General features: G+C 48.9%; 69 non-coding genes across 69 annotated transcripts; all 69 read left to right on the plus strand.

Annotated features, from left to right (window-relative positions):
• Nucleotides 1–44: 44 nt before the first annotated feature.
• trnal-aag (transfer RNA leucine (anticodon AAG)) lies at nt 45–126 on the plus strand. Its single transcript has one exon. It is a non-coding gene; the product is annotated as a tRNA-Leu (tRNA).
• Nucleotides 127–326: 200 nt separating this feature from the next.
• trnal-uag (transfer RNA leucine (anticodon UAG)) lies at nt 327–408 on the plus strand. The gene has a single exon. It is a non-coding gene; the product is annotated as a tRNA-Leu (tRNA).
• A 247-nt stretch (nt 409–655) lies between these two features.
• Nucleotides 656–737, plus strand: trnal-aag (transfer RNA leucine (anticodon AAG)). The gene has a single exon. It is a non-coding gene; the product is annotated as a tRNA-Leu (tRNA).
• Nucleotides 738–987: 250 nt separating this feature from the next.
• trnal-aag (transfer RNA leucine (anticodon AAG)) lies at nt 988–1,069 on the plus strand. The gene has a single exon. It is a non-coding gene; the product is annotated as a tRNA-Leu (tRNA).
• A 200-nt stretch (nt 1,070–1,269) lies between these two features.
• On the plus strand, nt 1,270–1,351 carry trnal-uag (transfer RNA leucine (anticodon UAG)). The gene has a single exon. It is a non-coding gene; the product is annotated as a tRNA-Leu (tRNA).
• Nucleotides 1,352–1,598: 247 nt separating this feature from the next.
• Nucleotides 1,599–1,680, plus strand: trnal-aag (transfer RNA leucine (anticodon AAG)). The gene has a single exon. It is a non-coding gene; the product is annotated as a tRNA-Leu (tRNA).
• A 200-nt stretch (nt 1,681–1,880) lies between these two features.
• trnal-uag (transfer RNA leucine (anticodon UAG)) lies at nt 1,881–1,962 on the plus strand. Its single transcript has one exon. It is a non-coding gene; the product is annotated as a tRNA-Leu (tRNA).
• Nucleotides 1,963–2,212: 250 nt separating this feature from the next.
• trnal-aag (transfer RNA leucine (anticodon AAG)) lies at nt 2,213–2,294 on the plus strand. The gene has a single exon. It is a non-coding gene; the product is annotated as a tRNA-Leu (tRNA).
• Nucleotides 2,295–2,541: 247 nt separating this feature from the next.
• Nucleotides 2,542–2,623, plus strand: trnal-aag (transfer RNA leucine (anticodon AAG)). The gene has a single exon. It is a non-coding gene; the product is annotated as a tRNA-Leu (tRNA).
• Nucleotides 2,624–2,823: 200 nt separating this feature from the next.
• Nucleotides 2,824–2,905, plus strand: trnal-uag (transfer RNA leucine (anticodon UAG)). The gene has a single exon. It is a non-coding gene; the product is annotated as a tRNA-Leu (tRNA).
• Nucleotides 2,906–3,152: 247 nt separating this feature from the next.
• Nucleotides 3,153–3,234, plus strand: trnal-aag (transfer RNA leucine (anticodon AAG)). The gene has a single exon. It is a non-coding gene; the product is annotated as a tRNA-Leu (tRNA).
• A 200-nt stretch (nt 3,235–3,434) lies between these two features.
• On the plus strand, nt 3,435–3,516 carry trnal-uag (transfer RNA leucine (anticodon UAG)). Its single transcript has one exon. It is a non-coding gene; the product is annotated as a tRNA-Leu (tRNA).
• Nucleotides 3,517–3,763: 247 nt separating this feature from the next.
• Nucleotides 3,764–3,845, plus strand: trnal-aag (transfer RNA leucine (anticodon AAG)). Its single transcript has one exon. It is a non-coding gene; the product is annotated as a tRNA-Leu (tRNA).
• Nucleotides 3,846–4,045: 200 nt separating this feature from the next.
• Nucleotides 4,046–4,127, plus strand: trnal-uag (transfer RNA leucine (anticodon UAG)). Its single transcript has one exon. It is a non-coding gene; the product is annotated as a tRNA-Leu (tRNA).
• A 247-nt stretch (nt 4,128–4,374) lies between these two features.
• Nucleotides 4,375–4,456, plus strand: trnal-aag (transfer RNA leucine (anticodon AAG)). The gene has a single exon. It is a non-coding gene; the product is annotated as a tRNA-Leu (tRNA).
• Nucleotides 4,457–4,656: 200 nt separating this feature from the next.
• On the plus strand, nt 4,657–4,738 carry trnal-uag (transfer RNA leucine (anticodon UAG)). The gene has a single exon. It is a non-coding gene; the product is annotated as a tRNA-Leu (tRNA).
• A 2,629-nt stretch (nt 4,739–7,367) lies between these two features.
• trnal-aag (transfer RNA leucine (anticodon AAG)) lies at nt 7,368–7,449 on the plus strand. Its single transcript has one exon. It is a non-coding gene; the product is annotated as a tRNA-Leu (tRNA).
• Nucleotides 7,450–7,696: 247 nt separating this feature from the next.
• trnal-aag (transfer RNA leucine (anticodon AAG)) lies at nt 7,697–7,778 on the plus strand. The gene has a single exon. It is a non-coding gene; the product is annotated as a tRNA-Leu (tRNA).
• Nucleotides 7,779–7,978: 200 nt separating this feature from the next.
• Nucleotides 7,979–8,060, plus strand: trnal-uag (transfer RNA leucine (anticodon UAG)). Its single transcript has one exon. It is a non-coding gene; the product is annotated as a tRNA-Leu (tRNA).
• Nucleotides 8,061–8,307: 247 nt separating this feature from the next.
• Nucleotides 8,308–8,389, plus strand: trnal-aag (transfer RNA leucine (anticodon AAG)). The gene has a single exon. It is a non-coding gene; the product is annotated as a tRNA-Leu (tRNA).
• A 200-nt stretch (nt 8,390–8,589) lies between these two features.
• On the plus strand, nt 8,590–8,671 carry trnal-uag (transfer RNA leucine (anticodon UAG)). The gene has a single exon. It is a non-coding gene; the product is annotated as a tRNA-Leu (tRNA).
• Nucleotides 8,672–8,918: 247 nt separating this feature from the next.
• On the plus strand, nt 8,919–9,000 carry trnal-aag (transfer RNA leucine (anticodon AAG)). Its single transcript has one exon. It is a non-coding gene; the product is annotated as a tRNA-Leu (tRNA).
• Nucleotides 9,001–9,200: 200 nt separating this feature from the next.
• trnal-uag (transfer RNA leucine (anticodon UAG)) lies at nt 9,201–9,282 on the plus strand. The gene has a single exon. It is a non-coding gene; the product is annotated as a tRNA-Leu (tRNA).
• Nucleotides 9,283–9,532: 250 nt separating this feature from the next.
• On the plus strand, nt 9,533–9,614 carry trnal-aag (transfer RNA leucine (anticodon AAG)). Its single transcript has one exon. It is a non-coding gene; the product is annotated as a tRNA-Leu (tRNA).
• A 200-nt stretch (nt 9,615–9,814) lies between these two features.
• On the plus strand, nt 9,815–9,896 carry trnal-uag (transfer RNA leucine (anticodon UAG)). Its single transcript has one exon. It is a non-coding gene; the product is annotated as a tRNA-Leu (tRNA).
• Nucleotides 9,897–10,143: 247 nt separating this feature from the next.
• trnal-aag (transfer RNA leucine (anticodon AAG)) lies at nt 10,144–10,225 on the plus strand. The gene has a single exon. It is a non-coding gene; the product is annotated as a tRNA-Leu (tRNA).
• A 200-nt stretch (nt 10,226–10,425) lies between these two features.
• trnal-uag (transfer RNA leucine (anticodon UAG)) lies at nt 10,426–10,507 on the plus strand. Its single transcript has one exon. It is a non-coding gene; the product is annotated as a tRNA-Leu (tRNA).
• A 250-nt stretch (nt 10,508–10,757) lies between these two features.
• On the plus strand, nt 10,758–10,839 carry trnal-aag (transfer RNA leucine (anticodon AAG)). The gene has a single exon. It is a non-coding gene; the product is annotated as a tRNA-Leu (tRNA).
• Nucleotides 10,840–11,039: 200 nt separating this feature from the next.
• Nucleotides 11,040–11,121, plus strand: trnal-uag (transfer RNA leucine (anticodon UAG)). The gene has a single exon. It is a non-coding gene; the product is annotated as a tRNA-Leu (tRNA).
• Nucleotides 11,122–11,368: 247 nt separating this feature from the next.
• On the plus strand, nt 11,369–11,450 carry trnal-aag (transfer RNA leucine (anticodon AAG)). Its single transcript has one exon. It is a non-coding gene; the product is annotated as a tRNA-Leu (tRNA).
• Nucleotides 11,451–11,650: 200 nt separating this feature from the next.
• Nucleotides 11,651–11,732, plus strand: trnal-uag (transfer RNA leucine (anticodon UAG)). The gene has a single exon. It is a non-coding gene; the product is annotated as a tRNA-Leu (tRNA).
• Nucleotides 11,733–11,979: 247 nt separating this feature from the next.
• On the plus strand, nt 11,980–12,061 carry trnal-aag (transfer RNA leucine (anticodon AAG)). Its single transcript has one exon. It is a non-coding gene; the product is annotated as a tRNA-Leu (tRNA).
• A 200-nt stretch (nt 12,062–12,261) lies between these two features.
• Nucleotides 12,262–12,343, plus strand: trnal-uag (transfer RNA leucine (anticodon UAG)). The gene has a single exon. It is a non-coding gene; the product is annotated as a tRNA-Leu (tRNA).
• Nucleotides 12,344–12,593: 250 nt separating this feature from the next.
• On the plus strand, nt 12,594–12,675 carry trnal-aag (transfer RNA leucine (anticodon AAG)). Its single transcript has one exon. It is a non-coding gene; the product is annotated as a tRNA-Leu (tRNA).
• A 200-nt stretch (nt 12,676–12,875) lies between these two features.
• On the plus strand, nt 12,876–12,957 carry trnal-uag (transfer RNA leucine (anticodon UAG)). The gene has a single exon. It is a non-coding gene; the product is annotated as a tRNA-Leu (tRNA).
• A 247-nt stretch (nt 12,958–13,204) lies between these two features.
• Nucleotides 13,205–13,286, plus strand: trnal-aag (transfer RNA leucine (anticodon AAG)). The gene has a single exon. It is a non-coding gene; the product is annotated as a tRNA-Leu (tRNA).
• A 200-nt stretch (nt 13,287–13,486) lies between these two features.
• trnal-uag (transfer RNA leucine (anticodon UAG)) lies at nt 13,487–13,568 on the plus strand. Its single transcript has one exon. It is a non-coding gene; the product is annotated as a tRNA-Leu (tRNA).
• Nucleotides 13,569–13,818: 250 nt separating this feature from the next.
• Nucleotides 13,819–13,900, plus strand: trnal-aag (transfer RNA leucine (anticodon AAG)). The gene has a single exon. It is a non-coding gene; the product is annotated as a tRNA-Leu (tRNA).
• Nucleotides 13,901–14,100: 200 nt separating this feature from the next.
• On the plus strand, nt 14,101–14,182 carry trnal-uag (transfer RNA leucine (anticodon UAG)). The gene has a single exon. It is a non-coding gene; the product is annotated as a tRNA-Leu (tRNA).
• A 247-nt stretch (nt 14,183–14,429) lies between these two features.
• trnal-aag (transfer RNA leucine (anticodon AAG)) lies at nt 14,430–14,511 on the plus strand. The gene has a single exon. It is a non-coding gene; the product is annotated as a tRNA-Leu (tRNA).
• A 200-nt stretch (nt 14,512–14,711) lies between these two features.
• trnal-uag (transfer RNA leucine (anticodon UAG)) lies at nt 14,712–14,793 on the plus strand. The gene has a single exon. It is a non-coding gene; the product is annotated as a tRNA-Leu (tRNA).
• A 250-nt stretch (nt 14,794–15,043) lies between these two features.
• trnal-aag (transfer RNA leucine (anticodon AAG)) lies at nt 15,044–15,125 on the plus strand. The gene has a single exon. It is a non-coding gene; the product is annotated as a tRNA-Leu (tRNA).
• Nucleotides 15,126–15,325: 200 nt separating this feature from the next.
• trnal-uag (transfer RNA leucine (anticodon UAG)) lies at nt 15,326–15,407 on the plus strand. Its single transcript has one exon. It is a non-coding gene; the product is annotated as a tRNA-Leu (tRNA).
• Nucleotides 15,408–15,654: 247 nt separating this feature from the next.
• Nucleotides 15,655–15,736, plus strand: trnal-aag (transfer RNA leucine (anticodon AAG)). The gene has a single exon. It is a non-coding gene; the product is annotated as a tRNA-Leu (tRNA).
• Nucleotides 15,737–15,936: 200 nt separating this feature from the next.
• On the plus strand, nt 15,937–16,018 carry trnal-uag (transfer RNA leucine (anticodon UAG)). The gene has a single exon. It is a non-coding gene; the product is annotated as a tRNA-Leu (tRNA).
• A 247-nt stretch (nt 16,019–16,265) lies between these two features.
• Nucleotides 16,266–16,347, plus strand: trnal-aag (transfer RNA leucine (anticodon AAG)). Its single transcript has one exon. It is a non-coding gene; the product is annotated as a tRNA-Leu (tRNA).
• A 200-nt stretch (nt 16,348–16,547) lies between these two features.
• trnal-uag (transfer RNA leucine (anticodon UAG)) lies at nt 16,548–16,629 on the plus strand. The gene has a single exon. It is a non-coding gene; the product is annotated as a tRNA-Leu (tRNA).
• A 250-nt stretch (nt 16,630–16,879) lies between these two features.
• trnal-aag (transfer RNA leucine (anticodon AAG)) lies at nt 16,880–16,961 on the plus strand. The gene has a single exon. It is a non-coding gene; the product is annotated as a tRNA-Leu (tRNA).
• Nucleotides 16,962–17,161: 200 nt separating this feature from the next.
• trnal-uag (transfer RNA leucine (anticodon UAG)) lies at nt 17,162–17,243 on the plus strand. Its single transcript has one exon. It is a non-coding gene; the product is annotated as a tRNA-Leu (tRNA).
• A 247-nt stretch (nt 17,244–17,490) lies between these two features.
• On the plus strand, nt 17,491–17,572 carry trnal-aag (transfer RNA leucine (anticodon AAG)). The gene has a single exon. It is a non-coding gene; the product is annotated as a tRNA-Leu (tRNA).
• A 200-nt stretch (nt 17,573–17,772) lies between these two features.
• On the plus strand, nt 17,773–17,854 carry trnal-uag (transfer RNA leucine (anticodon UAG)). Its single transcript has one exon. It is a non-coding gene; the product is annotated as a tRNA-Leu (tRNA).
• Nucleotides 17,855–18,104: 250 nt separating this feature from the next.
• Nucleotides 18,105–18,186, plus strand: trnal-aag (transfer RNA leucine (anticodon AAG)). The gene has a single exon. It is a non-coding gene; the product is annotated as a tRNA-Leu (tRNA).
• Nucleotides 18,187–18,433: 247 nt separating this feature from the next.
• Nucleotides 18,434–18,515, plus strand: trnal-aag (transfer RNA leucine (anticodon AAG)). The gene has a single exon. It is a non-coding gene; the product is annotated as a tRNA-Leu (tRNA).
• A 200-nt stretch (nt 18,516–18,715) lies between these two features.
• Nucleotides 18,716–18,797, plus strand: trnal-uag (transfer RNA leucine (anticodon UAG)). The gene has a single exon. It is a non-coding gene; the product is annotated as a tRNA-Leu (tRNA).
• A 247-nt stretch (nt 18,798–19,044) lies between these two features.
• On the plus strand, nt 19,045–19,126 carry trnal-aag (transfer RNA leucine (anticodon AAG)). Its single transcript has one exon. It is a non-coding gene; the product is annotated as a tRNA-Leu (tRNA).
• A 200-nt stretch (nt 19,127–19,326) lies between these two features.
• On the plus strand, nt 19,327–19,408 carry trnal-uag (transfer RNA leucine (anticodon UAG)). Its single transcript has one exon. It is a non-coding gene; the product is annotated as a tRNA-Leu (tRNA).
• Nucleotides 19,409–19,655: 247 nt separating this feature from the next.
• Nucleotides 19,656–19,737, plus strand: trnal-aag (transfer RNA leucine (anticodon AAG)). The gene has a single exon. It is a non-coding gene; the product is annotated as a tRNA-Leu (tRNA).
• Nucleotides 19,738–19,937: 200 nt separating this feature from the next.
• trnal-uag (transfer RNA leucine (anticodon UAG)) lies at nt 19,938–20,019 on the plus strand. Its single transcript has one exon. It is a non-coding gene; the product is annotated as a tRNA-Leu (tRNA).
• Nucleotides 20,020–20,266: 247 nt separating this feature from the next.
• On the plus strand, nt 20,267–20,348 carry trnal-aag (transfer RNA leucine (anticodon AAG)). Its single transcript has one exon. It is a non-coding gene; the product is annotated as a tRNA-Leu (tRNA).
• A 200-nt stretch (nt 20,349–20,548) lies between these two features.
• trnal-uag (transfer RNA leucine (anticodon UAG)) lies at nt 20,549–20,630 on the plus strand. The gene has a single exon. It is a non-coding gene; the product is annotated as a tRNA-Leu (tRNA).
• Nucleotides 20,631–20,877: 247 nt separating this feature from the next.
• trnal-aag (transfer RNA leucine (anticodon AAG)) lies at nt 20,878–20,959 on the plus strand. Its single transcript has one exon. It is a non-coding gene; the product is annotated as a tRNA-Leu (tRNA).
• A 200-nt stretch (nt 20,960–21,159) lies between these two features.
• On the plus strand, nt 21,160–21,241 carry trnal-uag (transfer RNA leucine (anticodon UAG)). Its single transcript has one exon. It is a non-coding gene; the product is annotated as a tRNA-Leu (tRNA).
• Nucleotides 21,242–21,488: 247 nt separating this feature from the next.
• trnal-aag (transfer RNA leucine (anticodon AAG)) lies at nt 21,489–21,570 on the plus strand. Its single transcript has one exon. It is a non-coding gene; the product is annotated as a tRNA-Leu (tRNA).
• Nucleotides 21,571–21,770: 200 nt separating this feature from the next.
• On the plus strand, nt 21,771–21,852 carry trnal-uag (transfer RNA leucine (anticodon UAG)). Its single transcript has one exon. It is a non-coding gene; the product is annotated as a tRNA-Leu (tRNA).
• A 247-nt stretch (nt 21,853–22,099) lies between these two features.
• Nucleotides 22,100–22,181, plus strand: trnal-aag (transfer RNA leucine (anticodon AAG)). Its single transcript has one exon. It is a non-coding gene; the product is annotated as a tRNA-Leu (tRNA).
• Nucleotides 22,182–22,381: 200 nt separating this feature from the next.
• trnal-uag (transfer RNA leucine (anticodon UAG)) lies at nt 22,382–22,463 on the plus strand. Its single transcript has one exon. It is a non-coding gene; the product is annotated as a tRNA-Leu (tRNA).
• Nucleotides 22,464–22,713: 250 nt separating this feature from the next.
• trnal-aag (transfer RNA leucine (anticodon AAG)) lies at nt 22,714–22,795 on the plus strand. The gene has a single exon. It is a non-coding gene; the product is annotated as a tRNA-Leu (tRNA).
• Nucleotides 22,796–23,042: 247 nt separating this feature from the next.
• trnal-aag (transfer RNA leucine (anticodon AAG)) lies at nt 23,043–23,124 on the plus strand. Its single transcript has one exon. It is a non-coding gene; the product is annotated as a tRNA-Leu (tRNA).
• Nucleotides 23,125–23,324: 200 nt separating this feature from the next.
• On the plus strand, nt 23,325–23,406 carry trnal-uag (transfer RNA leucine (anticodon UAG)). The gene has a single exon. It is a non-coding gene; the product is annotated as a tRNA-Leu (tRNA).
• Nucleotides 23,407–23,579: the final 173 nt, after the last annotated feature.

The raw sequence follows: 23,579 nt of genomic DNA on the forward strand, positions 1-23,579 counted from the left end.
AAGAAAAAGTTGCCGAAAATGGCCCACGGAATGCGTTCTCATAAGGTAGCGTGGCCGAGCGGTCTAAGGCGCTGGATTAAGACTCCAGTCTCTTCGGAGGCGTGGGTTCGAATCCCACCGCTGCCAAAACAGCATTTTAGAAGGCACTTGTGGCTGCTATGCCAAAGCGAAAAGACTGGAGAAGTGACACCGGTCTCTTCCAAACCCTGCCGCTTTTGCTTTCCTTGGCCGAACTCGATGGGCTTCAGAGCCTGACGATGAAGCTCTCCACCCAAAGTTTTCATTATTTATGAATAAAAATATGGGCAAGAGACAGCTCACGAAAGGGTAGCGTGGCCGAGGGGTCTAAGGCGCTGGATTTAGGCTCCAGTCTCTTCGGAGGCGTGGGTTCGAATCCCACCGCTGCCAAGACAGCATTTTAGAAGGCACTTGTGGCTGCTATGCCAAAGCAAAAAGGCTGGAGAAGTGACACTGCTTGCTCACAGTCTCTTCCAAACCCTGCCGCTTTTGCTTTCCTTGACCAAACTCGCAGGCTTCAGAGCCTGATTATGAGCAGCGATTTTTAAAGAGGGCCAGACACCTTAAGTGTTCTTTGAAAAAAGAGACGTTTAAAGAAAAAGTTGCCGAAAATGGCCCACGGAATGCGTTCTCATAAGGTAGCGTGGCCGAGCGGTCTAAGGCGCTGGATTAAGGCTCCAGTCTCTTCGGAGGCGTGGGTTCGAATCCCACCGCTGCCAAAACAGCATTTTAGAAGGCACTTGTGGCTGCTATGCCAAAGCGAAAAGACTGGAGAAGTGACACTGCTTGCTCACAGTCTCTTCCAAACCCTGCCGCTTTTGCTTTCCTTGACCAAACTCGCAGGCCTGATTATGGCCTGATTATGAGCAGCGATTTTTAAAGAGGGCCAGACACCTTAAGTGTTCTTTGAAAAAAGAGACGTTTAAAGAAAAAGTTGCCGAAAATGGCCCACGGAATGGTTTCTCATAAGGTAGCGTGGCCGAGCGGTCTAAGGCGCTGGATTAAGGCTCCAGTCTCTTCGGAGGCGTGGGTTCGAATCCCACCGCTGCCAAGACAGCATTTTAGAAGGCACTTGTGGCTGCTATGCCAAAGCGAAAAGACTTGAGAAGTGACACCGGTCTCTTCCAAACCCTGCCGCTTTTGCTTTCCTTGGCCGAACTCGATGGGCTTCAGAGCCTGACGATGAAGCTCTCCACCCAAAGTTTTCATTATTTATGAATAAAAATATGGGCAAGAGACAGCTCACGAAAGGGTAGCGTGGCCGAGGGGTCTAAGGCGCTGGATTTAGGCTCCAGTCTCTTCGGAGGCGTGGGTTCGAATCCCACCGCTGCCAAGACAGCATTTTAGAAGGCACTTGTGGCTGCTATGCCAAAGCAAAAAGGCTGGAGAAGTGACACTGCTTGCTCACAGTCTCTTCCAAACCCTGCCGCTTTTGCTTTCCTTGACCAAACTCGCAGGCTTCAGAGCCTGATTATGAGCAGCGATTTTTAAAGAGGGCCAGACACCTTAAGTGTTCTTTGAAAAAAGAGACGTTTAAAGAAAAAGTTGCCGAAAATGGCCCACGGAATGCGTTCTCATAAGGTAGCGTGGCCGAGCGGTCTAAGGCGCTGGATTAAGGCTCCAGTCTCTTCGGAGGCGTGGGTTCGAATCCCACCGCTGCCAAAACAGCATTTTAGAAGGCACTTGTGGCTGCTATGCCAAAGCGAAAAGACTGGAGAAGTGACACCGGTCTCTTCCAAACCCTGCCGCTTTTGCTTTCCTTGGCCGAACTCGATGGGCTTCAGAGCCTGACGATGAAGCTCTCCACCCAAAGTTTTCATTATTTATGAATAAAAATATGGGCAAGAGACAGCTCACGAAAGGGTAGCGTGGCCGAGGGGTCTAAGGCGCTGGATTTAGGCTCCAGTCTCTTCGGAGGCGTGGGTTCGAATCCCACCGCTGCCAAGACAGCATTTTAGAAGGCACTTGTGGCTGCTATGCCAAAGCAAAAAGGCTGGAGAAGTGACACTGCTTGCTCACAGTCTCTTCCAAACCCTGCCGCTTTTGCTTTCCTTGACCAAACTCGCAGGCCTGATTATGGCCTGATTATGAGCAGCGATTTTTAAAGAGGGCCAGACACCTTAAGTGTTCTTTGAAAAAAGAGACGTTTAAAGAAAAAGTTGCCGAAAATGGCCCACGGAATGCTTTCTCATAAGGTAGCGTGGCCGAGCGGTCTAAGGCGCTGGATTAAGGCTCCAGTCTCTTCGGAGGCGTGGGTTCGAATCCCACCGCTGCCAAGACAGCATTTTAGAAGGCACTTGTGGCTGCTATGCCAAAGCGAAAAGACTGGAGAAGTGACACTGCTTGCTCACAGTCTCTTCCAAACCCTGCCGCTTTTGCTTTCCTTGAGCAAACTCGCAGGCTTCAGAGCCTGATTATGAGCAGCGATTTTTAAAGAGGGCCAGACACCTTAAGTGTTCTTTGAAAAAAGAGACGTTTAAAGAAAAAGTTGCCGAAAATGGCCCACGGAATGGTTTCTCATAAGGTAGCGTGGCCGAGCGGTCTAAGGCGCTGGATTAAGGCTCCAGTCTCTTCGGAGGCGTGGGTTCGAATCCCACCGCTGCCAAGACAGCATTTTAGAAGGCACTTGTGGCTGCTATGCCAAAGCGAAAAGACTTGAGAAGTGACACCGGTCTCTTCCAAACCCTGCCGCTTTTGCTTTCCTTGGCCGAACTCGATGGGCTTCAGAGCCTGACGATGAAGCTCTCCACCCAAAGTTTTCATTATTTATGAATAAAAATATGGGCAAGAGACAGCTCACGAAAGGGTAGCGTGGCCGAGGGGTCTAAGGCGCTGGATTTAGGCTCCAGTCTCTTCGGAGGCGTGGGTTCGAATCCCACCGCTGCCAAGACAGCATTTTAGAAGGCACTTGTGGCTGCTATGCCAAAGCAAAAAGGCTGGAGAAGTGACACTGCTTGCTCACAGTCTCTTCCAAACCCTGCCGCTTTTGCTTTCCTTGACCAAACTCGCAGGCTTCAGAGCCTGATTATGAGCAGCGATTTTTAAAGAGGGCCAGACACCTTAAGTGTTCTTTGAAAAAAGAGACGTTTAAAGAAAAAGTTGCCGAAAATGGCCCACGGAATGCGTTCTCATAAGGTAGCGTGGCCGAGCGGTCTAAGGCGCTGGATTAAGGCTCCAGTCTCTTCGGAGGCGTGGGTTCGAATCCCACCGCTGCCAAAACAGCATTTTAGAAGGCACTTGTGGCTGCTATGCCAAAGCGAAAAGACTGGAGAAGTGACACCGGTCTCTTCCAAACCCTGCCGCTTTTGCTTTCCTTGGCCGAACTCGATGGGCTTCAGAGCCTGACGATGAAGCTCTCCACCCAAAGTTTTCATTATTTATGAATAAAAATATGGGCAAGAGACAGCTCACGAAAGGGTAGCGTGGCCGAGGGGTCTAAGGCGCTGGATTTAGGCTCCAGTCTCTTCGGAGGCGTGGGTTCGAATCCCACCGCTGCCAAGACAGCATTTTAGAAGGCACTTGTGGCTGCTATGCCAAAGCAAAAAGGCTGGAGAAGTGACACTGCTTGCTCACAGTCTCTTCCAAACCCTGCCGCTTTTGCTTTCCTTGACCAAACTCGCAGGCTTCAGAGCCTGATTATGAGCAGCGATTTTTAAAGAGGGCCAGACACCTTAAGTGTTCTTTGAAAAAAGAGACGTTTAAAGAAAAAGTTGCCGAAAATGGCCCACGGAATGCGTTCTCATAAGGTAGCGTGGCCGAGCGGTCTAAGGCGCTGGATTAAGGCTCCAGTCTCTTCGGAGGCGTGGGTTCGAATCCCACCGCTGCCAAAACAGCATTTTAGAAGGCACTTGTGGCTGCTATGCCAAAGCGAAAAGACTGGAGAAGTGACACCGGTCTCTTCCAAACCCTGCCGCTTTTGCTTTCCTTGGCCGAACTCGATGGGCTTCAGAGCCTGACGATGAAGCTCTCCACCCAAAGTTTTCATTATTTATGAATAAAAATATGGGCAAGAGACAGCTCACGAAAGGGTAGCGTGGCCGAGGGGTCTAAGGCGCTGGATTTAGGCTCCAGTCTCTTCGGAGGCGTGGGTTCGAATCCCACCGCTGCCAAGACAGCATTTTAGAAGGCACTTGTGGCTGCTATGCCAAAGCAAAAAGGCTGGAGAAGTGACACTGCTTGCTCACAGTCTCTTCCAAACCCTGCCGCTTTTGCTTTCCTTGACCAAACTCGCAGGCTTCAGAGCCTGATTATGAGCAGCGATTTTTAAAGAGGGCCAGACACCTTAAGTGTTCTTTGAAAAAAGAGACGTTTAAAGAAAAAGTTGCCGAAAATGGCCCACGGAATGCGTTCTCATAAGGTAGCGTGGCCGAGCGGTCTAAGGCGCTGGATTAAGGCTCCAGTCTCTTCGGAGGCGTGGGTTCGAATCCCACCGCTGCCAAAACAGCATTTTAGAAGGCACTTGTGGCTGCTATGCCAAAGCGAAAAGACTGGAGAAGTGACACCGGTCTCTTCCAAACCCTGCCGCTTTTGCTTTCCTTGGCCGAACTCGATGGGCTTCAGAGCCTGACGATGAAGCTCTCCACCCAAAGATTTCATTATTTATGAATAAAAATATGGGCAAGAGACAGCTCACGAAAGGGTAGCGTGGCCGAGGGGTCTAAGGCGCTGGATTTAGGCTCCAGTCTCTTCGGAGGCGTGGGTTCGAATCCCACCGCTGCCAAGACAGCATTTTAGAAGGCACTTGTGGCTGCTATGCCAAAGCAAAAAGGCTGGAGAAGTGACACTGCTTGCTCACAGTCTCTTCCAAATAGGGTTGTAACGGTATACCGGTATGACGGTTTATCGCGATATTGACATGTACGATTATCATATCGTGCACATTTGCTTATCCGCGGTAAAAAAAAAAAAAAGAATTCACCTTCACTGCCGCATGCAACTTCTTTCAGCTTGACTGCTTACTCCATATCCGTACAGCGCTGAAAATGTCCGAGACAGAGGCTGCGAATCTCTATCTCCCGCCAAAAGAAATAAATAAAATCTGCAGTATGGGAATATTTTGTAACTTATATCCGAAAAACGATCGTGATGTTGTCCTTGAAGATGGATATCCAGTTTGCAAGATATGTGGACGAAGAGTGGCTGCAAAAGGAGTAAACACGTCGAACATGTTCTCCCATATTTAGGAACACCATCCCTCCGTGAAGATAAAGGTTATTCATAACTTTTATAACTTAAGGCCATATTATTTCTGTCATGCTGAGGGAATCCCGGTCTGTCAAAAAGACGCACACATGCGTCTTTTTGCGTTACAAAACAGATGCCACGTAAAATGTGCGATTTAAAAAGATAGATGGATAAATAAAAAAAAATATAGCTATGCAGTAGCCTAAATCAAATCGCGATGTGCGTGTCTGTGAATATACAACGCAAAAAGACTGGTGTGCAAGCCCCTTCAGCGTCTCTGAATGAGCAGCGCCGTTTCGTCTAGTAGATCTAGTACACACTCAAGTACGCATGACGCTCATGGTTTTTAAAGCTGTCTCAGCCACTACGAAGACGTGAACACATGAACATATCTAGACAGAGAACACTTAATGTGCACTTTATAATTATTTTTTTAAAGAATAATCATCAAATACACTGACTGAAACTCATAGGTGTTCAGTTAACGCGGGGTTAAATGTAACACGGACCGTTTACACAGTTCGTCAGGATCAAGCAGGCTGTCTTTCCGCTATTTTTCTCTTGCTGCCAGAAGACGGTCTCCCGCGAATTTGCGGAAAGTTTTGATTATATTTCGTGAAGATACTGGACAAAGAGTGTTTTGACACCATGAAAGTAATTTTTTTCATCATAGGTTTTTTTCGGTTTCTGAGTTGGGTGTATAGGCTACGTTTCCAAATCTAACTTTATATTGCCTTACCGTCTTGTTGGCTCAAACATAGCACCGTTTTGAAACATGTCAGCAATTCCTAGCGACTGTTAGCTAGGTTTAAAATATGTAATACACAGCGGGGTTAATTCTAAGAGTGGTACAACTAAGCCTCCAAGTGTACAATGATAATCAAATGAAAACGGAGCCACACAACTTTTCAGGTTTGAGTATACATTTAACTTTGTTAGACGTTCACAAACAATGTTGGGATTTAAAATGTTTAAAATTTAGTGTTCTATGAATGATAACTTGTTTATTTATTAAAAATATGGCCTGTTATTAATGCAATAAACCCTTTAAATTTTTATTTTAAGCTAATTTGTATTATCATTACTGTTATTATTAATAATAATAATAATTGTACATCATGCAGCTGCCACACACAAATCTAATTTAATTGCAATTACAATATTTATAATTTTATTTATTATTATTTATTGCAAAACTATGCAGCCCTTTTCTATGTCTCTATCCATGATATTGATCCATAATAGAAGGATGATTGGATGAGGGATATGTATGGATATCTGTCTATACAGATGCACAAACAATATCAAACTATACAAATAAAATAGTACTGAATTATGTGTGTTACACACAAGTGTTACCCGCATATGGGGTAAGTTGTAACATTTGCACTTCTGTCACTTTCAGTCCAACTGTACGAAAATGGCAGGTCCTAGAAAAAAACTTTAAGTGTTCATTTGTAGCAGAGATGTGCATGTTGCTTGTGTAAAAAAAAGTATTAATCTAACCTAATTATTTTTTAATTAATTGAGCCAAAAGCAAAAAGCGTTAGGTTGTGCCCCGCTCTCCCCTACAACCTGGGAAAAAAAAAATGGTTTCGCCTATGATTAAAATATATTACTATTGTGTATAGTTTTTTTGTCCATGTTTTAATTTATTAAACTTCTCTTGTGTAGACAAACTAAAGTTGTTACATTTTATTTGATTGCATTCTCAAAAATACATTTTGTATTCAATCACAGAATCCAGATCAGTTATTTCAGACAACCCAGAATTTCTGAGGAAATAAATATACATTTCATAAAGACTCTATTGAAAAAACCTTTGTTACAATAAACCATGTTCAACCAAAAACAATATCTGTTTTTATTCATTTAAGGGCCATTGTAGCTGATGCTGATTATAATAATGATAGTTTTAATACCGTATACCGTGAAACCGTGATATTTTCTGAGACGATTATCATACCGTGAAAATCTCATACCGTTGCAACCCTACTTCCAAACCCTGCCGCTTTTGCTTTCCTTGACCAAACTCGCAGGCCTGATTATGGCCTGATTATGAGCAGCGATTTTTAAAGAGGGCCAGACACCTTAAGTGTTCTTTGAAAAAAGAGACGTTTAAAGAAAAAGTTGCCGAAAATGGCCCACGGAATGCTTTCTCATAAGGTAGCGTGGCCGAGCGGTCTAAGGCGCTGGATTAAGGCTCCAGTCTCTTCGGAGGCGTGGGTTCGAATCCCACCGCTGCCAAGACAGCATTTTAGAAGGCACTTGTGGCTGCTATGCCAAAGCGAAAAGACTGGAGAAGTGACACTGCTTGCTCACAGTCTCTTCCAAACCCTGCCGCTTTTGCTTTCCTTGACCAAACTCGCAGGCTTCAGAGCCTGATTATGAGCAGCGATTTTTAAAGAGGGCCAGACACCTTAAGTGTTCTTTGAAAAAAGAGACGTTTAAAGAAAAAGTTGCCGAAAATGGCCCACGGAATGGTTTCTCATAAGGTAGCGTGGCCGAGCGGTCTAAGGCGCTGGATTAAGGCTCCAGTCTCTTCGGAGGCGTGGGTTCGAATCCCACCGCTGCCAAGACAGCATTTTAGAAGGCACTTGTGGCTGCTATGCCAAAGCGAAAAGACTTGAGAAGTGACACCGGTCTCTTCCAAACCCTGCCGCTTTTGCTTTCCTTGGCCGAACTCGATGGGCTTCAGAGCCTGACGATGAAGCTCTCCACCCAAAGTTTTCATTATTTATGAATAAAAATATGGGCAAGAGACAGCTCACGAAAGGGTAGCGTGGCCGAGGGGTCTAAGGCGCTGGATTTAGGCTCCAGTCTCTTCGGAGGCGTGGGTTCGAATCCCACCGCTGCCAAGACAGCATTTTAGAAGGCACTTGTGGCTGCTATGCCAAAGCAAAAAGGCTGGAGAAGTGACACTGCTTGCTCACAGTCTCTTCCAAACCCTGCCGCTTTTGCTTTCCTTGACCAAACTCGCAGGCTTCAGAGCCTGATTATGAGCAGCGATTTTTAAAGAGGGCCAGACACCTTAAGTGTTCTTTGAAAAAAGAGACGTTTAAAGAAAAAGTTGCCGAAAATGGCCCACGGAATGCGTTCTCATAAGGTAGCGTGGCCGAGCGGTCTAAGGCGCTGGATTAAGGCTCCAGTCTCTTCGGAGGCGTGGGTTCGAATCCCACCGCTGCCAAAACAGCATTTTAGAAGGCACTTGTGGCTGCTATGCCAAAGCGAAAAGACTGGAGAAGTGACACCGGTCTCTTCCAAACCCTGCCGCTTTTGCTTTCCTTGGCCGAACTCGATGGGCTTCAGAGCCTGACGATGAAGCTCTCCACCCAAAGTTTTCATTATTTATGAATAAAAATATGGGCAAGAGACAGCTCACGAAAGGGTAGCGTGGCCGAGGGGTCTAAGGCGCTGGATTTAGGCTCCAGTCTCTTCGGAGGCGTGGGTTCGAATCCCACCGCTGCCAAGACAGCATTTTAGAAGGCACTTGTGGCTGCTATGCCAAAGCAAAAAGGCTGGAGAAGTGACACTGCTTGCTCACAGTCTCTTCCAAACCCTGCCGCTTTTGCTTTCCTTGACCAAACTCGCAGGCTTCAGAGCCTGATTATGAGCAGCGATTTTTAAAGAGGGCCAGACACCTTAAGTGTTCTTTGAAAAAAGAGACGTTTAAAGAAAAAGTTGCCGAAAATGGCCCACGGAATGCGTTCTCATAAGGTAGCGTGGCCGAGCGGTCTAAGGCGCTGGATTAAGGCTCCAGTCTCTTCGGAGGCGTGGGTTCGAATCCCACCGCTGCCAAAACAGCATTTTAGAAGGCACTTGTGGCTGCTATGCCAAAGCGAAAAGACTGGAGAAGTGACACCGGTCTCTTCCAAACCCTGCCGCTTTTGCTTTCCTTGGCCGAACTCGATGGGCTTCAGAGCCTGACGATGAAGCTCTCCACCCAAAGTTTTCATTATTTATGAATAAAAATATGGGCAAGAGACAGCTCACGAAAGGGTAGCGTGGCCGAGGGGTCTAAGGCGCTGGATTTAGGCTCCAGTCTCTTCGGAGGCGTGGGTTCGAATCCCACCGCTGCCAAGACAGCATTTTAGAAGGCACTTGTGGCTGCTATGCCAAAGCAAAAAGGCTGGAGAAGTGACACTGCTTGCTCACAGTCTCTTCCAAACCCTGCCGCTTTTGCTTTCCTTGACCAAACTCGCAGGCCTGATTATGGCCTGATTATGAGCAGCGATTTTTAAAGAGGGCCAGACACCTTAAGTGTTCTTTGAAAAAAGAGACGTTTAAAGAAAAAGTTGCCGAAAATGGCCCACGGAATGCTTTCTCATAAGGTAGCGTGGCCGAGCGGTCTAAGGCGCTGGATTAAGGCTCCAGTCTCTTCGGAGGCGTGGGTTCGAATCCCACCGCTGCCAAGACAGCATTTTAGAAGGCACTTGTGGCTGCTATGCCAAAGCGAAAAGACTTGAGAAGTGACACCGGTCTCTTCCAAACCCTGCCGCTTTTGCTTTCCTTGGCCGAACTCGATGGGCTTCAGAGCCTGACGATGAAGCTCTCCACCCAAAGTTTTCATTATTTATGAATAAAAATATGGGCAAGAGACAGCTCACGAAAGGGTAGCGTGGCCGAGGGGTCTAAGGCGCTGGATTTAGGCTCCAGTCTCTTCGGAGGCGTGGGTTCGAATCCCACCGCTGCCAAGACAGCATTTTAGAAGGCACTTGTGGCTGCTATGCCAAAGCAAAAAGGCTGGAGAAGTGACACTGCTTGCTCACAGTCTCTTCCAAACCCTGCCGCTTTTGCTTTCCTTGACCAAACTCGCAGGCTTCAGAGCCTGATTATGAGCAGCGATTTTTAAAGAGGGCCAGACACCTTAAGTGTTCTTTGAAAAAAGAGACGTTTAAAGAAAAAGTTGCCGAAAATGGCCCACGGAATGCGTTCTCATAAGGTAGCGTGGCCGAGCGGTCTAAGGCGCTGGATTAAGGCTCCAGTCTCTTCGGAGGCGTGGGTTCGAATCCCACCGCTGCCAAAACAGCATTTTAGAAGGCACTTGTGGCTGCTATGCCAAAGCGAAAAGACTGGAGAAGTGACACCGGTCTCTTCCAAACCCTGCCGCTTTTGCTTTCCTTGGCCGAACTCGATGGGCTTCAGAGCCTGACGATGAAGCTCTCCACCCAAAGTTTTCATTATTTATGAATAAAAATATGGGCAAGAGACAGCTCACGAAAGGGTAGCGTGGCCGAGGGGTCTAAGGCGCTGGATTTAGGCTCCAGTCTCTTCGGAGGCGTGGGTTCGAATCCCACCGCTGCCAAGACAGCATTTTAGAAGGCACTTGTGGCTGCTATGCCAAAGCAAAAAGGCTGGAGAAGTGACACTGCTTGCTCACAGTCTCTTCCAAACCCTGCCGCTTTTGCTTTCCTTGACCAAACTCGCAGGCCTGATTATGGCCTGATTATGAGCAGCGATTTTTAAAGAGGGCCAGACACCTTAAGTGTTCTTTGAAAAAAGAGACGTTTAAAGAAAAAGTTGCCGAAAATGGCCCACGGAATGGTTTCTCATAAGGTAGCGTGGCCGAGCGGTCTAAGGCGCTGGATTAAGGCTCCAGTCTCTTCGGAGGCGTGGGTTCGAATCCCACCGCTGCCAAGACAGCATTTTAGAAGGCACTTGTGGCTGCTATGCCAAAGCGAAAAGACTTGAGAAGTGACACCGGTCTCTTCCAAACCCTGCCGCTTTTGCTTTCCTTGGCCGAACTCGATGGGCTTCAGAGCCTGACGATGAAGCTCTCCACCCAAAGTTTTCATTATTTATGAATAAAAATATGGGCAAGAGACAGCTCACGAAAGGGTAGCGTGGCCGAGGGGTCTAAGGCGCTGGATTTAGGCTCCAGTCTCTTCGGAGGCGTGGGTTCGAATCCCACCGCTGCCAAGACAGCATTTTAGAAGGCACTTGTGGCTGCTATGCCAAAGCAAAAAGGCTGGAGAAGTGACACTGCTTGCTCACAGTCTCTTCCAAACCCTGCCGCTTTTGCTTTCCTTGACCAAACTCGCAGGCTTCAGAGCCTGATTATGAGCAGCGATTTTTAAAGAGGGCCAGACACCTTAAGTGTTCTTTGAAAAAAGAGACGTTTAAAGAAAAAGTTGCCGAAAATGGCCCACGGAATGCGTTCTCATAAGGTAGCGTGGCCGAGCGGTCTAAGGCGCTGGATTAAGGCTCCAGTCTCTTCGGAGGCGTGGGTTCGAATCCCACCGCTGCCAAAACAGCATTTTAGAAGGCACTTGTGGCTGCTATGCCAAAGCGAAAAGACTGGAGAAGTGACACCGGTCTCTTCCAAACCCTGCCGCTTTTGCTTTCCTTGGCCGAACTCGATGGGCTTCAGAGCCTGACGATGAAGCTCTCCACCCAAAGTTTTCATTATTTATGAATAAAAATATGGGCAAGAGACAGCTCACGAAAGGGTAGCGTGGCCGAGGGGTCTAAGGCGCTGGATTTAGGCTCCAGTCTCTTCGGAGGCGTGGGTTCGAATCCCACCGCTGCCAAGACAGCATTTTAGAAGGCACTTGTGGCTGCTATGCCAAAGCAAAAAGGCTGGAGAAGTGACACTGCTTGCTCACAGTCTCTTCCAAACCCTGCCGCTTTTGCTTTCCTTGACCAAACTCGCAGGCTTCAGAGCCTGATTATGAGCAGCGATTTTTAAAGAGGGCCAGACACCTTAAGTGTTCTTTGAAAAAAGAGACGTTTAAAGAAAAAGTTGCCGAAAATGGCCCACGGAATGCGTTCTCATAAGGTAGCGTGGCCGAGCGGTCTAAGGCGCTGGATTAAGGCTCCAGTCTCTTCGGAGGCGTGGGTTCGAATCCCACCGCTGCCAAAACAGCATTTTAGAAGGCACTTGTGGCTGCTATGCCAAAGCGAAAAGACTGGAGAAGTGACACCGGTCTCTTCCAAACCCTGCCGCTTTTGCTTTCCTTGGCCGAACTCGATGGGCTTCAGAGCCTGACGATGAAGCTCTCCACCCAAAGTTTTCATTATTTATGAATAAAAATATGGGCAAGAGACAGCTCACGAAAGGGTAGCGTGGCCGAGGGGTCTAAGGCGCTGGATTTAGGCTCCAGTCTCTTCGGAGGCGTGGGTTCGAATCCCACCGCTGCCAAGACAGCATTTTAGAAGGCACTTGTGGCTGCTATGCCAAAGCAAAAAGGCTGGAGAAGTGACACTGCTTGCTCACAGTCTCTTCCAAACCCTGCCGCTTTTGCTTTCCTTGACCAAACTCGCAGGCCTGATTATGGCCTGATTATGAGCAGCGATTTTTAAAGAGGGCCAGACACCTTAAGTGTTCTTTGAAAAAAGAGACGTTTAAAGAAAAAGTTGCCGAAAATGGCCCACGGAATGCTTTCTCATAAGGTAGCGTGGCCGAGCGGTCTAAGGCGCTGGATTAAGGCTCCAGTCTCTTCGGAGGCGTGGGTTCGAATCCCACCGCTGCCAAGACAGCATTTTAGAAGGCACTTGTGGCTGCTATGCCAAAGCGAAAAGACTGGAGAAGTGACACCGGTCTCTTCCAAACCCTGCCGCTTTTGCTTTCCTTGGCCGAACTCGATGGGCTTCAGAGCCTGACGATGAAGCTCTCCACCCAAAGTTTTCATTATTTATGAATAAAAATATGGGCAAGAGACAGCTCACGAAAGGGTAGCGTGGCCGAGGGGTCTAAGGCGCTGGATTTAGGCTCCAGTCTCTTCGGAGGCGTGGGTTCGAATCCCACCGCTGCCAAGACAGCATTTTAGAAGGCACTTGTGGCTGCTATGCCAAAGCAAAAAGGCTGGAGAAGTGACACTGCTTGCTCACAGTCTCTTCCAAACCCTGCCGCTTTTGCTTTCCTTGACCAAACTCGCAGGCTTCAGAGCCTGATTATGAGCAGCGATTTTTAAAGAGGGCCAGACACCTTAAGTGTTCTTTGAAAAAAGAGACGTTTAAAGAAAAAGTTGCCGAAAATGGCCCACGGAATGCGTTCTCATAAGGTAGCGTGGCCGAGCGGTCTAAGGCGCTGGATTAAGGCTCCAGTCTCTTCGGAGGCGTGGGTTCGAATCCCACCGCTGCCAAAACAGCATTTTAGAAGGCACTTGTGGCTGCTATGCCAAAGCGAAAAGACTGGAGAAGTGACACCGGTCTCTTCCAAACCCTGCCGCTTTTGCTTTCCTTGGCCGAACTCGATGGGCTTCAGAGCCTGACGATGAAGCTCTCCACCCAAAGTTTTCATTATTTATGAATAAAAATATGGGCAAGAGACAGCTCACGAAAGGGTAGCGTGGCCGAGGGGTCTAAGGCGCTGGATTTAGGCTCCAGTCTCTTCGGAGGCGTGGGTTCGAATCCCACCGCTGCCAAGACAGCATTTTAGAAGGCACTTGTGGCTGCTATGCCAAAGCAAAAAGGCTGGAGAAGTGACACTGCTTGCTCACAGTCTCTTCCAAACCCTGCCGCTTTTGCTTTCCTTGACCAAACTCGCAGGCCTGATTATGGCCTGATTATGAGCAGCGATTTTTAAAGAGGGCCAGACACCTTAAGTGTTCTTTGAAAAAAGAGACGTTTAAAGAAAAAGTTGCCGAAAATGGCCCACGGAATGCTTTCTCATAAGGTAGCGTGGCCGAGCGGTCTAAGGCGCTGGATTAAGGCTCCAGTCTCTTCGGAGGCGTGGGTTCGAATCCCACCGCTGCCAAGACAGCATTTTAGAAGGCACTTGTGGCTGCTATGCCAAAGCGAAAAGACTTGAGAAGTGACACCGGTCTCTTCCAAACCCTGCCGCTTTTGCTTTCCTTGGCCGAACTCGATGGGCTTCAGAGCCTGACGATGAAGCTCTCCACCCAAAGTTTTCATTATTTATGAATAAAAATATGGGCAAGAGACAGCTCACGAAAGGGTAGCGTGGCCGAGGGGTCTAAGGCGCTGGATTTAGGCTCCAGTCTCTTCGGAGGCGTGGGTTCGAATCCCACCGCTGCCAAGACAGCATTTTAGAAGGCACTTGTGGCTGCTATGCCAAAGCAAAAAGGCTGGAGAAGTGACACTGCTTGCTCACAGTCTCTTCCAAACCCTGCCGCTTTTGCTTTCCTTGACCAAACTCGCAGGCTTCAGAGCCTGATTATGAGCAGCGATTTTTAAAGAGGGCCAGACACCTTAAGTGTTCTTTGAAAAAAGAGACGTTTAAAGAAAAAGTTGCCGAAAATGGCCCACGGAATGCGTTCTCATAAGGTAGCGTGGCCGAGCGGTCTAAGGCGCTGGATTAAGGCTCCAGTCTCTTCGGAGGCGTGGGTTCGAATCCCACCGCTGCCAAAACAGCATTTTAGAAGGCACTTGTGGCTGCTATGCCAAAGCGAAAAGACTGGAGAAGTGACACCGGTCTCTTCCAAACCCTGCCGCTTTTGCTTTCCTTGGCCGAACTCGATGGGCTTCAGAGCCTGACGATGAAGCTCTCCACCCAAAGTTTTCATTATTTATGAATAAAAATATGGGCAAGAGACAGCTCACGAAAGGGTAGCGTGGCCGAGGGGTCTAAGGCGCTGGATTTAGGCTCCAGTCTCTTCGGAGGCGTGGGTTCGAATCCCACCGCTGCCAAGACAGCATTTTAGAAGGCACTTGTGGCTGCTATGCCAAAGCAAAAAGGCTGGAGAAGTGACACTGCTTGCTCACAGTCTCTTCCAAACCCTGCCGCTTTTGCTTTCCTTGACCAAACTCGCAGGCCTGATTATGGCCTGATTATGAGCAGCGATTTTTAAAGAGGGCCAGACACCTTAAGTGTTCTTTGAAAAAAGAGACGTTTAAAGAAAAAGTTGCCGAAAATGGCCCACGGAATGGTTTCTCATAAGGTAGCGTGGCCGAGCGGTCTAAGGCGCTGGATTAAGGCTCCAGTCTCTTCGGAGGCGTGGGTTCGAATCCCACCGCTGCCAAGACAGCATTTTAGAAGGCACTTGTGGCTGCTATGCCAAAGCGAAAAGACTTGAGAAGTGACACCGGTCTCTTCCAAACCCTGCCGCTTTTGCTTTCCTTGGCCGAACTCGATGGGCTTCAGAGCCTGACGATGAAGCTCTCCACCCAAAGTTTTCATTATTTATGAATAAAAATATGGGCAAGAGACAGCTCACGAAAGGGTAGCGTGGCCGAGGGGTCTAAGGCGCTGGATTTAGGCTCCAGTCTCTTCGGAGGCGTGGGTTCGAATCCCACCGCTGCCAAGACAGCATTTTAGAAGGCACTTGTGGCTGCTATGCCAAAGCAAAAAGGCTGGAGAAGTGACACTGCTTGCTCACAGTCTCTTCCAAACCCTGCCGCTTTTGCTTTCCTTGACCAAACTCGCAGGCTTCAGAGCCTGATTATGAGCAGCGATTTTTAAAGAGGGCCAGACACCTTAAGTGTTCTTTGAAAAAAGAGACGTTTAAAGAAAAAGTTGCCGAAAATGGCCCACGGAATGCGTTCTCATAAGGTAGCGTGGCCGAGCGGTCTAAGGCGCTGGATTAAGGCTCCAGTCTCTTCGGAGGCGTGGGTTCGAATCCCACCGCTGCCAAAACAGCATTTTAGAAGGCACTTGTGGCTGCTATGCCAAAGCGAAAAGACTGGAGAAGTGACACCGGTCTCTTCCAAACCCTGCCGCTTTTGCTTTCCTTGGCCGAACTCGATGGGCTTCAGAGCCTGACGATGAAGCTCTCCACCCAAAGTTTTCATTATTTATGAATAAAAATATGGGCAAGAGACAGCTCACGAAAGGGTAGCGTGGCCGAGGGGTCTAAGGCGCTGGATTTAGGCTCCAGTCTCTTCGGAGGCGTGGGTTCGAATCCCACCGCTGCCAAGACAGCATTTTAGAAGGCACTTGTGGCTGCTATGCCAAAGCAAAAAGGCTGGAGAAGTGACACTGCTTGCTCACAGTCTCTTCCAAACCCTGCCGCTTTTGCTTTCCTTGACCAAACTCGCAGGCTTCAGAGCCTGATTATGAGCAGCGATTTTTAAAGAGGGCCAGACACCTTAAGTGTTCTTTGAAAAAAGAGACGTTTAAAGAAAAAGTTGCCGAAAATGGCCCACGGAATGCGTTCTCATAAGGTAGCGTGGCCGAGCGGTCTAAGGCGCTGGATTAAGGCTCCAGTCTCTTCGGAGGCGTGGGTTCGAATCCCACCGCTGCCAAAACAGCATTTTAGAAGGCACTTGTGGCTGCTATGCCAAAGCGAAAAGACTGGAGAAGTGACACCGGTCTCTTCCAAACCCTGCCGCTTTTGCTTTCCTTGGCCGAACTCGATGGGCTTCAGAGCCTGACGATGAAGCTCTCCACCCAAAGTTTTCATTATTTATGAATAAAAATATGGGCAAGAGACAGCTCACGAAAGGGTAGCGTGGCCGAGGGGTCTAAGGCGCTGGATTTAGGCTCCAGTCTCTTCGGAGGCGTGGGTTCGAATCCCACCGCTGCCAAGACAGCATTTTAGAAGGCACTTGTGGCTGCTATGCCAAAGCAAAAAGGCTGGAGAAGTGACACTGCTTGCTCACAGTCTCTTCCAAACCCTGCCGCTTTTGCTTTCCTTGACCAAACTCGCAGGCCTGATTATGGCCTGATTATGAGCAGCGATTTTTAAAGAGGGCCAGACACCTTAAGTGTTCTTTGAAAAAAGAGACGTTTAAAGAAAAAGTTGCCGAAAATGGCCCACGGAATGCTTTCTCATAAGGTAGCGTGGCCGAGCGGTCTAAGGCGCTGGATTAAGGCTCCAGTCTCTTCGGAGGCGTGGGTTCGAATCCCACCGCTGCCAAGACAGCATTTTAGAAGGCACTTGTGGCTGCTATGCCAAAGCGAAAAGACTGGAGAAGTGACACCGGTCTCTTCCAAACCCTGCCGCTTTTGCTTTCCTTGGCCGAACTCGATGGGCTTCAGAGCCTGACGATGAAGCTCTCCACCCAAAGTTTTCATTATTTATGAATAAAAATATGGGCAAGAGACAGCTCACGAAAGGGTAGCGTGGCCGAGGGGTCTAAGGCGCTGGATTTAGGCTCCAGTCTCTTCGGAGGCGTGGGTTCGAATCCCACCGCTGCCAAGACAGCATTTTAGAAGGCACTTGTGGCTGCTATGCCAAAGCAAAAAGGCTGGAGAAGTGACACTGCTTGCTCACAGTCTCTTCCAAACCCTGCCGCTTTTGCTTTCCTTGACCAAACTCGCAGGCTTCAGAGCCTGATTATGAGCAGCGATTTTTAAAGAGGGCCAGACACCTTAAGTGTTCTTTGAAAAAAGAGACGTTTAAAGAAAAAGTTGCCGAAAATGGCCCACGGAATGCGTTCTCATAAGGTAGCGTGGCCGAGCGGTCTAAGGCGCTGGATTAAGGCTCCAGTCTCTTCGGAGGCGTGGGTTCGAATCCCACCGCTGCCAAAACAGCATTTTAGAAGGCACTTGTGGCTGCTATGCCAAAGCGAAAAGACTGGAGAAGTGACACCGGTCTCTTCCAAACCCTGCCGCTTTTGCTTTCCTTGGCCGAACTCGATGGGCTTCAGAGCCTGACGATGAAGCTCTCCACCCAAAGTTTTCATTATTTATGAATAAAAATATGGGCAAGAGACAGCTCACGAAAGGGTAGCGTGGCCGAGGGGTCTAAGGCGCTGGATTTAGGCTCCAGTCTCTTCGGAGGCGTGGGTTCGAATCCCACCGCTGCCAAGACAGCATTTTAGAAGGCACTTGTGGCTGCTATGCCAAAGCAAAAAGGCTGGAGAAGTGACACTGCTTGCTCACAGTCTCTTCCAAACCCTGCCGCTTTTGCTTTCCTTGACCAAACTCGCAGGCCTGATTATGGCCTGATTATGAGCAGCGATTTTTAAAGAGGGCCAGACACCTTAAGTGTTCTTTGAAAAAAGAGACGTTTAAAGAAAAAGTTGCCGAAAATGGCCCACGGAATGCTTTCTCATAAGGTAGCGTGGCCGAGCGGTCTAAGGTGCTGGATTAAGGCTCCAGTCTCTTCGGAGGCGTGGGTTCGAATCCCACCGCTGCCAAGACAGCATTTTAGAAGGCACTTGTGGCTGCTATGCCAAAGCGAAAAGACTGGAGAAGTGACACTGCTTGCTCACAGTCTCTTCCAAACCCTGCCGCTTTTGCTTTCCTTGACCAAACTCGCAGGCTTCAGAGCCTGATTATGAGCAGCGATTTTTAAAGAGGGCCAGACACCTTAAGTGTTCTTTGAAAAAAGAGACGTTTAAAGAAAAAGTTGCCGAAAATGGCCCACGGAATGGTTTCTCATAAGGTAGCGTGGCCGAGCGGTCTAAGGCGCTGGATTAAGGCTCCAGTCTCTTCGGAGGCGTGGGTTCGAATCCAACCGCTGCCAAGACAGCATTTTAGAAGGCACTTGTGGCTGCTATGCCAAAGCGAAAAGACTTGAGAAGTGACACCGGTCTCTTCCAAACCCTGCCGCTTTTGCTTTCCTTGGCCGAACTCGATGGGCTTCAGAGCCTGACGATGAAGCTCTCCACCCAAAGTTTTCATTATTTATGAATAAAAATATGGGCAAGAGACAGCTCACGAAAGGGTAGCGTGGCCGAGGGGTCTAAGGCGCTGGATTTAGGCTCCAGTCTCTTCGGAGGCGTGGGTTCGAATCCCACCGCTGCCAAGACAGCATTTTAGAAGGCACTTGTGGCTGCTATGCCAAAGCAAAAAGGCTGGAGAAGTGACACTGCTTGCTCACAGTCTCTTCCAAACCCTGCCGCTTTTGCTTTCCTTGACCAAACTCGCAGGCTTCAGAGCCTGATTATGAGCAGCGATTTTTAAAGAGGGCCAGACACCTTAAGTGTTCTTTGAAAAAAGAGACGTTTAAAGAAAAAGTTGCCGAAAATGGCCCACGGAATGGTTTCTCATAAGGTAGCGTGGCCGAGCGGTCTAAGGCGCTGGATTAAGGCTCCAGTCTCTTCGGAGGCGTGGGTTCGAATCCCACCGCTGCCAAGACAGCATTTTAGAAGGCACTTGTGGCTGCTATGCCAAAGCGAAAAGACTTGAGAAGTGACACCGGTCTCTTCCAAACCCTGCCGCTTTTGCTTTCCTTGGCCGAACTCGATGGGCTTCAGAGCCTGACGATGAAGCTCTCCACCCAAAGTTTTCATTATTTATGAATAAAAATATGGGCAAGAGACAGCTCACGAAAGGGTAGCGTGGCCGAGGGGTCTAAGGCGCTGGATTTAGGCTCCAGTCTCTTCGGAGGCGTGGGTTCGAATCCCACCGCTGCCAAGACAGCATTTTAGAAGGCACTTGTGGCTGCTATGCCAAAGCGAAAAGACTGGAGAAGTGACACTGCTTGCTCACAGTCTCTTCCAAACCCTGCCGCTTTTGCTTTCCTTGAGCAAACTCGCAGGCTTCAGAGCCTGATTATGAGCAGCGATTTTTAAAGAGGGCCAGACACCTTAAGTGTTCTTTGAAAAAAGAGACGTTTAAAGAAAAAGTTGCCGAAAATGGCCCACGGAATGGTTTCTCATAAGGTAGCGTGGCCGAGCGGTCTAAGGCGCTGGATTAAGGCTCCAGTCTCTTCGGAGGCGTGGGTTCGAATCCCACCGCTGCCAAGACAGCATTTTAGAAGGCACTTGTGGCTGCTATGCCAAAGCGAAAAGACTTGAGAAGTGACACCGGTCTCTTCCAAACCCTGCCGCTTTTGCTTTCCTTGGCCGAACTCGATGGGCTTCAGAGCCTGACGATGAAGCTCTCCACCCAAAGTTTTCATTATTTATGAATAAAAATATGGGCAAGAGACAGCTCACGAAAGGGTAGCGTGGCCGAGGGGTCTAAGGCGCTGGATTTAGGCTCCAGTCTCTTCGGAGGCGTGGGTTCGAATCCCACCGCTGCCAAGACAGCATTTTAGAAGGCACTTGTGGCTGCTATGCCAAAGCAAAAAGGCTGGAGAAGTGACACTGCTTGCTCACAGTCTCTTCCAAACCCTGCCGCTTTTGCTTTCCTTGACCAAACTCGCAGGCTTCAGAGCCTGATTATGAGCAGCGATTTTTAAAGAGGGCCAGACACCTTAAGTGTTCTTTGAAAAAAGAGACGTTTAAAGAAAAAGTTGCCGAAAATGGCCCACGGAATGCGTTCTCATAAGGTAGCGTGGCCGAGCGGTCTAAGGCGCTGGATTAAGGCTCCAGTCTCTTCGGAGGCGTGGGTTCGAATCCCACCGCTGCCAAAACAGCATTTTAGAAGGCACTTGTGGCTGCTATGCCAAAGCGAAAAGACTGGAGAAGTGACACCGGTCTCTTCCAAACCCTGCCGCTTTTGCTTTCCTTGGCCGAACTCGATGGGCTTCAGAGCCTGACGATGAAGCTCTCCACCCAAAGTTTTCATTATTTATGAATAAAAATATGGGCAAGAGACAGCTCACGAAAGGGTAGCGTGGCCGAGGGGTCTAAGGCGCTGGATTTAGGCTCCAGTCTCTTCGGAGGCGTGGGTTCGAATCCCACCGCTGCCAAGACAGCATTTTAGAAGGCACTTGTGGCTGCTATGCCAAAGCAAAAAGGCTGGAGAAGTGACACTGCTTGCTCACAGTCTCTTCCAAACCCTGCCGCTTTTGCTTTCCTTGACCAAACTCGCAGGCTTCAGAGCCTGATTATGAGCAGCGATTTTTAAAGAGGGCCAGACACCTTAAGTGTTCTTTGAAAAAAGAGACGTTTAAAGAAAAAGTTGCCGAAAATGGCCCACGGAATGCGTTCTCATAAGGTAGCGTGGCCGAGCGGTCTAAGGCGCTGGATTAAGGCTCCAGTCTCTTCGGAGGCGTGGGTTCGAATCCCACCGCTGCCAAAACAGCATTTTAGAAGGCACTTGTGGCTGCTATGCCAAAGCGAAAAGACTGGAGAAGTGACACCGGTCTCTTCCAAACCCTGCCGCTTTTGCTTTCCTTGGCCGAACTCGATGGGCTTCAGAGCCTGACGATGAAGCTCTCCACCCAAAGTTTTCATTATTTATGAATAAAAATATGGGCAAGAGACAGCTCACGAAAGGGTAGCGTGGCCGAGGGGTCTAAGGCGCTGGATGTAGGCTCCAGTCTCTTCGGAGGCGTGGGTTCGAATCCCACCGCTGCCAAGACAGCATTTTAGAAGGCACTTGTGGCTGCTATGCCAAAGCAAAAAGGCTGGAGAAGTGACACTGCTTGCTCACAGTCTCTTCCAAACCCTGCCGCTTTTGCTTTCCTTGACCAAACTCGCAGGCTTCAGAGCCTGATTATGAGCAGCGATTTTTAAAGAGGGCCAGACACCTTAAGTGTTCTTTGAAAAAAGAGACGTTTAAAGAAAAAGTTGCCGAAAATGGCCCACGGAATGCTTTCTCATAAGGTAGCGTGGCCGAGCGGTCTAAGGCGCTGGATTAAGGCTCCAGTCTCTTCGGAGGCGTGGGTTCGAATCCCACCGCTGCCAAGACAGCATTTTAGAAGGCACTTGTGGCTGCTATGCCAAAGCGAAAAGACTGGAGAAGTGACACCGGTCTCTTCCAAACCCTGCCGCTTTTGCTTTCCTTGGCCGAACTCGATGGGCTTCAGAGCCTGACGATGAAGCTCTCCACCCAAAGTTTTCATTATTTATGAATAAAAATATGGGCAAGAGACAGCTCACGAAAGGGTAGCGTGGCCGAGGGGTCTAAGGCGCTGGATTTAGGCTCCAGTCTCTTCGGAGGCGTGGGTTCGAATCCCACCGCTGCCAAGACAGCATTTTAGAAGGCACTTGTGGCTGCTATGCCAAAGCAAAAAGGCTGGAGAAGTGACACTGCTTGCTCACAGTCTCTTCCAAACCCTGCCGCTTTTGCTTTCCTTGACCAAACTCGCAGGCTTCAGAGCCTGATTATGAGCAGCGATTTTTAAAGAGGGCCAGACACCTTAAGTGTTCTTTGAAAAAAGAGACGTTTAAAGAAAAAGTTGCCGAAAATGGCCCACGGAATGCGTTCTCATAAGGTAGCGTGGCCGAGCGGTCTAAGGCGCTGGATTAAGGCTCCAGTCTCTTCGGAGGCGTGGGTTCGAATCCCACCGCTGCCAAAACAGCATTTTAGAAGGCACTTGTGGCTGCTATGCCAAAGCGAAAAGACTGGAGAAGTGACACCGGTCTCTTCCAAACCCTGCCGCTTTTGCTTTCCTTGGCCGAACTCGATGGGCTTCAGAGCCTGACGATGAAGCTCTCCACCCAAAGTTTTCATTATTTATGAATAAAAATATGGGCAAGAGACAGCTCACGAAAGGGTAGCGTGGCCGAGGGGTCTAAGGCGCTGGATTTAGGCTCCAGTCTCTTCGGAGGCGTGGGTTCGAATCCCACCGCTGCCAAGACAGCATTTTAGAAGGCACTTGTGGCTGCTATGCCAAAGCAAAAAGGCTGGAGAAGTGACACTGCTTGCTCACAGTCTCTTCCAAACCCTGCCGCTTTTGCTTTCCTTGACCAAACTCGCAGGCCTGATTATGGCCTGATTATGAGCAGCGATTTTTAAAGAGGGCCAGACACCTTAAGTGTTCTTTGAAAAAAGAGACGTTTAAAGAAAAAGTTGCCGAAAATGGCCCACGGAATGCTTTCTCATAAGGTAGCGTGGCCGAGCGGTCTAAGGTGCTGGATTAAGGCTCCAGTCTCTTCGGAGGCGTGGGTTCGAATCCCACCGCTGCCAAGACAGCATTTTAGAAGGCACTTGTGGCTGCTATGCCAAAGCGAAAAGACTGGAGAAGTGACACTGCTTGCTCACAGTCTCTTCCAAACCCTGCCGCTTTTGCTTTCCTTGACCAAACTCGCAGGCTTCAGAGCCTGATTATGAGCAGCGATTTTTAAAGAGGGCCAGACACCTTAAGTGTTCTTTGAAAAAAGAGACGTTTAAAGAAAAAGTTGCCGAAAATGGCCCACGGAATGGTTTCTCATAAGGTAGCGTGGCCGAGCGGTCTAAGGCGCTGGATTAAGGCTCCAGTCTCTTCGGAGGCGTGGGTTCGAATCCAACCGCTGCCAAGACAGCATTTTAGAAGGCACTTGTGGCTGCTATGCCAAAGCGAAAAGACTTGAGAAGTGACACCGGTCTCTTCCAAACCCTGCCGCTTTTGCTTTCCTTGGCCGAACTCGATGGGCTTCAGAGCCTGACGATGAAGCTCTCCACCCAAAGTTTTCATTATTTATGAATAAAAATATGGGCAAGAGACAGCTCACGAAAGGGTAGCGTGGCCGAGGGGTCTAAGGCGCTGGATTTAGGCTCCAGTCTCTTCGGAGGCGTGGGTTCGAATCCCACCGCTGCCAAGACAGCATTTTAGAAGGCACTTGTGGCTGCTATGCCAAAGCAAAAAGGCTGGAGAAGTGACACTGCTTGCTCACAGTCTCTTCCAAACCCTGCCGCTTTTGCTTTCCTTGACCAAACTCGCAGGCTTCAGAGCCTGATTATGAGCAGCGATTTTTAAAGAGGGCCAGACACC

Source organism: Pimephales promelas, chromosome 17, assembly GCF_988280905.1.
Source record: "Pimephales promelas chromosome 17, fPimPro1.hap1.1, whole genome shotgun sequence".
Taxonomy (NCBI): Eukaryota; Metazoa; Chordata; class Actinopteri; order Cypriniformes; family Leuciscidae; genus Pimephales; species Pimephales promelas.